Below are 10,865 nucleotides of genomic sequence, written 5' to 3'. Positions count from 1 at the left end.
ACGGTTCATTTTGTCATTAAAAGCAGCAGAACGGAAATTTGCAGAAGAAAGCAAAACAAAATTAAGTTTCCGTTTGCCCTTAAACAATGTTTCCACGTGCGGGGTCATAGGCTGCTTGAAATAATTGCTTCTTTCATTGCATGTCCTGAGAATCAAAATATATAGAACCCCCTGCTATAAGATATAAAAATATATAAATATTTTGTTCCTTTTTTTACGAGCCCTGGTTATCGTATATTACCGACTGTTTTAAAGCCCTTCCATTCTTGTGCATGCACATTCAGAGCTTGTCGCAAGTTCGATGGGCAACGAAAGGTAAGAAAATGGAATAGTGATAATTCCAGCAGCAAACTGATAAGAATGTGCAAAATACGTTGGCGTCACCTGATTTAGCCGTTATCTTAGGATAGTTAGCACGGGATAAGTATGAATCTCAAGTCACGGGCGTTCTTTTCTTCTCACTAAAATGATTAGCAGGGCATAGTGAATGCATGCGACCAAAAGTTTTGTAGTCTTCATTCTTTGCATTTCAGGTTTCGTAACAAAATATCGCTATTTCTATGCGCCAAGCTTCCGGAGGTGAATTGTAAGTCCTTCCAAAATAGGATATACGTCGAAGTTTTATTATAAAATTGACTTCCGCTGGGAATCACTCTCTTTTGTGGACGTTAAATTAAACAATCATATATAATAGAATTAGAACCGTTTATTTCTACAGCACACCAATGCAAGATTTTGGGTATATTCTCAAAAACCGTGCAGAAAACAGATAATATCATCTTTATTGAAAGAATGCCATTTATAACTCTATTGTGAAACATATAGCACATGCCCAATAATGGTACGTTTTGGCTCGTTTATATATTCAGTGTAGAACTTTATAGGCAATTAACCCAAATAAATTCCTAGAAAACTCCATTCCAGCGTGTTTTAACAGCCTTTTTTATTTTTCAGAACTACAACAACCATGCACACGATGAAGTCAATCGTGCTGATGATGAGTTTTTGCTCAACGCTTCTCTTCACTTGAAACTGCAGCAACGTCGATATTTTGACAACACAATTTTTTAAAGTATGTTCTTACACTATAATGCGCTAAATGTTCTATAAAAATTAGGCAACTGATTATTCTGCACTTATTAGGCTGTGCGAATTAACACCAGAGCTAACAGATCTGTTCGAGCTAGCCCCCAAGTGTGAGGGGCCAAAACGTATGGTTAAATTATACTGGATACGCCCCAGAAAGCATAAATGATTATTTAGAATCGTATATATCGATTACGTTTTGCAGAACACTGACATTTAAATATGAGGGGCACTAAACGTTAAGGCAGGATGTGATTGTTTCGGCCCGATAAGTTACCTGATTCAGAGGATAGACGCGTTTTTCTAAATGTTTAGATGAAATGCCACAGTCCTTCATCGGTATCACAGGAATGCACAGACGATGTTAGATGTCGATTGCGTGCGACAGTGCACATTGAAACATCATTGCATAAAACTGGAAGCTAGTGCAATCTTCGAGCCGCCATACAAAATGTCCAGCTCTGATATTTTGTTTTCAGAGATGCCGCTTCCCCTGGACTCAAGTGTGTGAAAATTACTTACAACTTTTGCATTACGTTAGGTATCGAACAAAAATTGTCGCATACTGGCTTTGCTGATATTTAAAAGTTAAAACAACGCAAGGACACTGACAATAACAAGAAGGCAGACGAACAAGGCGCTGACGTACAACGGATGTTTATTCGTAATAACATCGAGTATAAGTGCTCCAAAGTAAAAAAAAAAAAAAATACATGACACAGACGCTACGTGCTCTTTAGGCCACTGGCACGCGCTGTTACTGTGTGTCTAAGAAGCAACATTCTTTATCGGAAAAAAGATAGGGAAGGAGCACTGATACAGCTTTCTCCCAATCTTCTCATTTCCCGTGCTTCAGTGACTTCTCGAGTGAGTTTTCTTTATTCTTTCTAATCACCTCACGCGTGTCGAAGACGAGAGTGCAATGACAGTCCAGACTTCATTTTTAGTTCTAAACGAATCTTTTGCTGCATTAGCGCTGAGATGATTTTCCAAATCGCAATGGTTGGTTATTTGAGTGTTTCGCTGGTAAGTAGACGCGCAGGCATTTCTTAGAGTGTAGAACTTTTATGTTTGATGTCCTCTTTGCTTTAACCAGGGCGGCGTTCAACCGTCTGGTAAACAACATAGTGATGCACCGCATGCAGTGTGAACAAATTCTAATTAATTGGTTCATATGATTTTTTAAAGATATTAAAGAGAGACCAGTCCTGCTGTACCAGTGCTATCCCAGCGGAAACACAATTGATCCACCAACATCTACTAACTTTACAATTCTGTTTGATGGCACCAACCCTAGCACAACAAGGGCTGTTTGTACCACGTGGTCTGCAACAAAGGAAACTCCCAACTCTTACGTTACGTGCGTATGTTTGAATCTCTAATTATAAGCAATGATAACTTTGAACGTAAGCAAAGCAGTAATTATTAAGAATTGTACTATGAAGTGCCATTACCCTGATATTGGAACGCTTCGAGCAACACAAAATGAAATAATTACATTATATAGCAATCACGCAGCCCAAAGCGCTAGTTTGTAATCTAAATGGAAAATATTCTTAAAGACCAGGCAGACTGGGAAGTGAAGTTCATAAGATATGCGTTATGGAATACAAAGTTAATAATAAAATGAGGTGGTTGAGGTCACCGGAGACGAACCAACGACAAGAACGGCAACGAAAAAAGGGTCTCAAACGCAGCTGAATAAACTTTACTGATTCGCCCTGTTTTGTGTATTACTTTCTCTCATAACACTCGACGGTTTTGTACACTTTTATGCGACGACGTCACGCCCTCCATATCACAGCCAATGGTAGTATACCAAGACCACATGTAATAAAACAGGGTCATAGACAAATCAACTTGGACCACAAGGCAGCCAAGCTCAAGACCTTATACACTCGCAAATGTAAATAAAGATTGGACGCATAATCGAATCGCGCAAGTGTACCCATACCCTACCGAAAAAAACAGTATAAGTTCAGTTCCATAATCCGGATACTGAAAAGTTATACTGTGTTTTTCGGTAGGCTGTAGACTTTCCCAGCGACTATCACGCAGTCGAAAATTGCTGAGTTACTTGGCTGTGCACGCATGCCGAGGCGTCTGACATTTCGTGGACGAGAGCTACTGCGCGCTCAGAACGCGCTCCAGATTCCTGTAGAAAAAGATGGCATCGCGCAGAAGGCGATTATTGGAGAAGTCTATAGCAGTGTACTACATGATGGTTAAAAACTATAAGTACTTTTGCCCCAAACTCAAAGAACGGCCTAGAAGATACGCGTACTAAGCGCGAGTTGTTCTCGGTTACACTTAATAAATTAGAAGTAGTTTTGAGTGAGTCATGCTTATTGGTGGCGATAGCAAGCCCTATAATTTTGTCAGCAGTAAAATAATTGCGCAAAAAAGGCTCAGATAACGATGGCGCAAAACAATAAACACAATGAATAACTTTGACATCACTACCTCGATATTACTTTTATATTTACAGTGGTTCTCTTGAGGCGTATTATGATCCAACTATCGATCTTGCAGTGCTCACTACATCATGTAAGTAATTTATATGTAAATAATTTCTAGCACTTAACAACTGCTTAGAAAAACGATCCCGGCTGAATCTCAGTTTTTTTGAACCGCTTGATGTCCATTAAGATTTAGATATAATTATACTGGTATTCTTAGTAATGCTTCATTTTATATCGAATAGTCAGGTTGGCCAAGAATTAATTCGCTTTATACTTTATTATTATATTTCTCAAAAGAATTAATGTCTGAGATTGTGATCACACCCCATATATATATATTGTAACAAAGTCTTATTGCACAATATATACATTTACAAATGCGTCTCCCGTCGCTGTGCTAAAGCATCGCATGAACTATTTAGCGAATATATAAATCGACAGCACTCTTCCGCGAATATTTTCACTACCATATTTAGGTGGAAAATTACAAATTATTCTTAAATTTTGCGAACTACCGAAATATGCACTAAAAAGAAAAAGTAGCTCGGTACGAGCGGACGCCGATCTTTTCGATCTCATTTTACAGCCAGCCGGTCCCTGTAGATTTGAAGCCCTATTTCTATGCAATTTGGTGTTATTGACACAGAGTTAGATTTTGCAGCAGACTGATAAATATAACGGAACACCTCTATGAGTCACGTGTTTGGTGCCCCTGTAAATCATCTGCTCCCGTGGCTAGTGGTAAACACGAGTCACGTCATCACATGATGTGCGTCAAGCTACGCCAGATCACAAGACGACACAGTGTCACGTGACTCACCGAATGAAGTCAAGGTGTCGCGTGACCTCAAGGTGTTAACAACGTAATTGCATCCAAGAGCATTAGGTGTTGAGTTGTGGTGTATATTCAGGTTACATTATGTGGCCATGTCGCGTGATTTCAGAGCACGTGATGTGTGTCACTGGACATCCCGATTTGGCCGCCGGATTTTGGGTGACGACGTGACTGACGTTTTCATGCTGCCCAGAATTGTGTATATATCGCAGATGTGTTCGCATCACGAGCGTTTGAACGATAGATTAAAGCGCCTTTTCTTCAGAAAAAGACTGTTAAGCCCATGTCTGCCTCTTTAGTAAGACCCACAGTTCCTAATGCATTTAATGTCTCATACCTCTGGTTTTAACACATTTTTTAAAGGAGTGAGTTACGTGTGCCATCTTCAGCACAAACGCGAAGGTTCTTTTTTTTTTTTTTAATGCTATCACGCTTGATAGCATTAAACTTGATAGCATTAAACTAAACTGTGAACGTTTAGTGAATTCCCACATCCATAGAAACACAAAGTGTCTTTGCGGAGCTTATTTTACAAAAAAAATTATAATGTTCTTGTCCAGTGGTCTCCAAACATTTTGGCTAAGTGGACGAATTGGGAGGGGGAGGGGGAGGGGAGAGGTCTGAGTCAATATAAATGTGGAAATACCAAATAAATAAACATTAATGAGCGCTTAAATACTAAAATTCATACTAGTGAAACAATTAAAAAAATTAAGGCAGATGATACTATAATTTATTTTTAAATTCAGTATGTTCCTAAATATATATGCTACTACAAAACAGTTGTGACTCAGGAACCTCACTAAATATGAGTCGAATTACATACAAACTTTGGCATATTCCAACACGGCCAAACACTAATGAAAATGGTAGATCTGATTATGACAATATGCAATAGTTATGACACAGGATACTAGGCACGATAGGCACAAACAAGCACGCACACATATTTTGACATAGATAGCTACACATACATAAAACAGTGGACTACAAATTGTTATGCTGGTGAAGACAATGTAAAATAAATAATACGGGGAGAGAACCGGTGCTTGGATATAGTTTTCTCTCATTCATTTTTATATCTTCGTTTGCATATTGACTAGCCTGGCGGCGTCGTTTTCTTTTCAACGTGCGCTTACTTTTGCGTTGGTAGCGGCCACACGAGCGCCCTACTTCTATCCAGTTACTTTTTTCTGCAACGAAGTATCAACTCGCTTAGTTTCCGAGAGAAGGAACGATTAACATATTTTCATTGCTTTTTCATGGATTGAGGAGTAACGGTATTTAGTCACTTCTGGATAGGAACGTGTAGAGCAAATGTTACATTTTTTTTGTTTTTCATACTAGATCGCAACTGTAACTTTCACGGCAAAAAAAAAAAATAAGAAACGCAAAAAAAAAAGAAAAAAGATGCCCATTAAAGCATCAAAACACTAGGCATTATTAACGGCACAAAGTATTGGAGGGCGGCTACAGCTTCACAAAAGCGACACATCGAGGGTAACGAGAAAAGAACTTTACTTTGAAGTTATTAACGCGCTCCTTCTAAATCTCAGCAACAAGTAACGCACGCAGTTACTTTTTCAGCGAGTAGTGAGTAACGGTACTTAGTTACTTCTTTCACTCACGTCTTCATGTCTCGTAGCAACGGGCAGCACGCTGCGGGTCACTGTATAAACGGCGGCTATGGCGGTCCAGCCGGAACGCCTTAGCGGGCTGGATCTGGCCCGCGGGCCGGTGTTTGGAGGCTTCTGTTCGTCAGTTTAAGGTATTTTTAGAAACACGAAATGTAAAATTAAAAACGCCGCGCAGTCGAAATATAAATTCTTGCAGAGTATTTCTGCAAGTTAGAAAGTGGTCGATTGCATTTTCGCCAAAGCATCCTGTCGTTCGCTTTTGGATGCCTAACAAGCTGGAGAGAGGAGAGTACACAGATTTCTTAAACAAATATTGAAAAACGTTTTTATTTCTACAGCTAATGTACGAGATAAATTTTCAGGTGCAGAGCAATTTACGTATAAAATAATGTATACACAAACATAACACAGTGATGAAACAGTTCATTTATGTAAACTCAAGAGCTTCTGGATTGCAAAGAGGCACATAGCTGAATTTGTTGTTTTTGATTAACATGCGTCTTTCTTTAATTACAGCTATTGAAGAATTCTTTACTGTTAAGGAACCATTTGTGGGCAAAACCCTCTACGTTAGAATCGGTAAGATTGGGACGAACTCTTGTTTGCACGAGAAATAAATTAAAGGTTACATAAAGAAAACTATTTGCCCCCGAGAAGTTGTATTATTACCTCTCTGATACTCTATGAAAAAATTCAAACCTTTGAAGAAACGATGTTTGTACTCCACATAAATTGTTCACATAGTGATCGGTTTTACTGCGTATCAGGCCAAATAACCAGAGGTCCGTCAGGCCTTTGCGTATCCTCCCCCTGATCAATAGGGGGAGAGAGAGGCTCAACTTCTAGCTAAGTTTCGTAATCTGATTCTCAATTTGTTCATGAGCATCAAACTGATATGCAAGCTTTAGGCTTTGAACGATTGATCAGCTATATGTAAACAATGTATGTAAACAGGATGTCATGCATTTGAAACACCATTTCTCAGACGGTAATCCAAGAAGTCGTCTAAACTTTATTTATGAGCCCTAAGTTCCGGGTATCACACCATGCTGAAAGCTATATTCTGGCATGACATCACCTGAATGTTACGACTTATTCTACATATACCTTCAGAAACCATTCGCATGAGGTAGATTATGTTGAAACTTGTATTATGGTATTTAAAATCCTAACAACCTAAAAGGAACGATCCGGTTTTTTCAGTTCACTTGTACTAATAAGCTCTTGGTCCAGTCCGTGCGATTCACATGCTGTAAACGGTTCTTACCTAGTAAGCAACAAGTAATTTCGGGAATGTTTTCATTTGTATTGAACGCCATGTGTTCTACTGAATTATTTCACTCAGAGAAAAATGTGCGAACACTTTCAATTTTACAATAATTAATTTTATATTCCCTCGTAAGGTATGTCTTTTTTTAATTTAGGACCCCAGGAAATACTAGTAAGGTATTGTGTAAGATTAAGTGCAGAAGGATTATTTTATACTAGCATACATGTTTTCAATATTGCAGAAGATGTCGCCAAGAACGAAACTGTGGTCTACAAAATTTACGATACTGATTTTGAATGCACGAACGCCAAGAAACTCTTAAAGAAAGTGTGTCCACACCCTTGCGACATGGAGCTGACACGAGAAATCTCAAACATTTGAAACTGGAATCAGTTTAAAAATGCCTTGTACTCCTCTTGTCCATTTTCATTTCGAAAATTAGTCAGGATTATTTTCTACATCTAGCCTAGAAACCTTCAATGCACACATGACACGTGATGCACCTTATACCTTTTTCATTCGATCTTTTTTTAAATAAAATATAGTTTAATAAAAACTACTACACTTCTTCCCCGCCTCTTGATTCTACATGTATTCTCGGGAAGTTTGGTGATTTTATTTGTTTTTACCTGCCACCAAATTAAGAGTCAACCATAGGAAAGACAGAAGCACTGGGCGTCGCTAACACGCGCAAGTAAATACTTAATTATAAATTAGAAGCATAAGATACCAACTGCATCCCCATTTGATAATTGAAAAAGGGCGTAAACGGCGCACTGTAAACGTTCCCCGAGCCATTTTAATATTTCGTGTTGTTTTGTTGCCGTAGGAATATCCTTATTATTTCATATCTGACAGCACGCCACATCGAAAATACAAGTGATGGAAATTCAATCTTAAAATCGAAGCCCTCTAGAAAAACTAATTTTGCTAAGCGCTTCTTTTCATGGGTTGTGGTATGAATTGATTCTTGTCTTCTTCCGTGAGGTCCAAAAGAAGGACGATATTTAAAATGCGAAACTTGGAGAGTACGGTCACTCCAGTCTAGGTAGCACGCCAGAGAAACGTACAACTTGGCACAAGCTTAATATTTCTCTGGGTCCCAACTTTGGCTTAATACGGTTTTGCTTCACTGCGCTAGTAAGTGTCAGAGCTTTTTTTTTTGCGTTTCCATGATTTTTTTTTGGCTTGCCACATGGTTTCTTAAGTGTCCGACTTAAGCCAGCGATGAAACATGTGAACCGAAGAACCAGCAGTGAAACTTAAATTGGTTACTTATTTTAGCCTATTTAAGCCCAAACATGCCAGATGACAGTCACATTACCCGCAGTAAAACCGAACTTTGGCACCTGTTTTGCGAATTAAGGCCAAGATTCTCGCCAAATGCCGAATTTGCCTCTACCTCAGCTTTGGGTTTTTAAAGCCCGAAATTCCCGCACAAAATCCAAATTTGGCTTAAAGAACTGTGCTACGCTTTGAAGGTTACGCTCAACAATATTTGTTTGAAGATAATATGATGAGCTAATAGACTACAAACACCGAAAAATGAAAGGAGTATTAAAGAAACACAATAAAACGTGTCACTGACACATGAGGTGCTAGTTAGGACTTGCCCTCGCACTTCCTACTCGCCTTCGCACATTAAGCTTTCTGTGTATGGTTTGCGCGTTAACTCTTTTCCCCTCAATACGCACAAAAAGAATTTTTTAACGCTTACGTTTCCCAGTTTTTGGAAAAGATACTTCTAAAATCAATAAAGCTAGAAGAAGAAATTCAGAATATCATGAGAGGTGAAAGTGCATTTTGAGTGGGCAATCTGGCAAACACATTTAGATGTTGCAAATAAAGACTGGCGAAGCGGCAGTGCACGGCTCACCCCCCATTAAAGCTATCCTTTACAGATTCATTGAAGTGAAGGTACATCAGCAAGCTGTTTTAATGACTTCGTTACTCTTATTCCTGGTATTTTGAACGTGCCACTTCACAATTCTTTTGGCTACAATAGTCTTTTTTAAAACGACGTCGGGCATTGACCTCTATTGATGTTGTTGGATGGAGGTGTTTAAATAAACATGGCCATCTGCGTAATAACGCTTGTGTAGCATTCTTTATCCAAAGTTACATATGATGAGAGGCTTGGAGAGGCGTTTAGTGTATACCTCGGTGGCTAATGTTATGATGTCTTGTTTTCAAGGTAGTTTAAGCATGTTATCCATTATCTATAAAACTTATAAATTGGCTCTAACTTAAAAAGGAGCAAAGCCTAAAGTAGCCACCATGTTGATAAATATTTTTTTTTCTAAAAATAGGCAGCTTCATCGTGGCTGACGTGTCACTGTAACTTCACGTGATCTGGCGTCACGTTACGTTAGATGACGTAGCGTTTCACGCACGCGACAGTCAAGCATGAAGTTTGAGTTTGCTTTTGTAAGTATTTAAGTCTGCATTATTCCTCGTTCAAATAACTTTATACGTCACTTCTAGATATTGCACTTTTATATCTTGAGAGCTCTTAAATTTGTGTAATCTATATCTACTCATATTTTTTTTTAGTTTGAGAGAAGTATTGAGTATAAAAATAATTTCATCACTTCATTAATAAATAGGGGCTGACGCGACCCATATTTTGGTTAAGAAGCTGACGCGAGAATTAAATGTGAGCTTTATATAAAACACCAATCGTTTCACCGATTTTTTATTGTTGCGCCTTGAAGAATGCATTATCACTAATTGGGGGTCGCCATAAAGTCGCATTATAGCGATGCTTACTTTTTACTTCAAGTGCACTTTTAAGATGGTTTGTATTGTGTGAGATACCGAAGTATTTTTCAGAAAGAAATCAAATAGTTCGCACACATCATATTGTGAATGATTCATTGCCATTTATTTTTTGTGGGGGATACAAATGCGATATGACTTATTTTGGTTCTACCGATTGCTGTAGCGGATCATACATGATTACCTTTTTGTAGAATAAAACGATTTATAATAACAAATAATTTCGACATATATTCTGTGCGAAGAAATAACTCACCTAAATACACTAAAGTGGTCAAATTGCTGTCACGCTTTTCCTGTTAGGGTGCGGAATATATCCTGCGATTAAAAAATATAAAGAAAACTTACTCGTAATATCACCCAAAATATTGCCTTTCTGCGACCTTCGCTTGGTTTATACCGCATCTAGACCTGTTTGACAAGTAGTAATGATACGAGTACTGGGCCCTAGACTTACTAAAGCGTTTCTGCGTGGCATGAGTGTAATGATCACTTGGGTATTGCTGTTCAATGTTACTTTGGTGCTGTGCAACATCTGAACACGTCTTTTAGAAAATGACTACAACCCTGCATACCAAAGAAACAATCATTTTCTTGATTGTCCCGTATTGATTCTTTTTTTTTAATATCCCTGCCACCCCAAGAAGACAAATAACCCAACTTAAAAATTCTACAAAATACGTCCATTTCATATTTGACTACGTTACTTTAACTTGGGTATTTCGCGAGAAACCCCTATTGAATAAAATAAGCGCTAGGCATTTCTGTCACAACAGGTTTTTGCCAATGATAGACAT

The 10,865-nt window shown here is 38.4% G+C and overlaps 1 pseudogene; it reads left to right on the top strand.

Annotated features, from left to right (window-relative positions):
* Positions 1-967: 967 nt before the first annotated feature.
* LOC8053868 lies at positions 968-7,671 on the top strand (annotated as a pseudogene).
* The last annotated feature ends 3,194 nt before the right edge of the window (positions 7,672-10,865 follow it).

This window comes from Ixodes scapularis, unplaced genomic scaffold (genome assembly GCF_016920785.2).
Source record: "Ixodes scapularis isolate PalLabHiFi unplaced genomic scaffold, ASM1692078v2 PGA_scaffold0__279_contigs__length_252992795, whole genome shotgun sequence".
Lineage (NCBI taxonomy): Eukaryota > Metazoa > Arthropoda > Arachnida > Ixodida > Ixodidae > Ixodes > Ixodes scapularis.
Note: the sequence above shows the minus strand (reverse complement) of the source record. Positions and strands in the feature narration are given on the sequence as shown.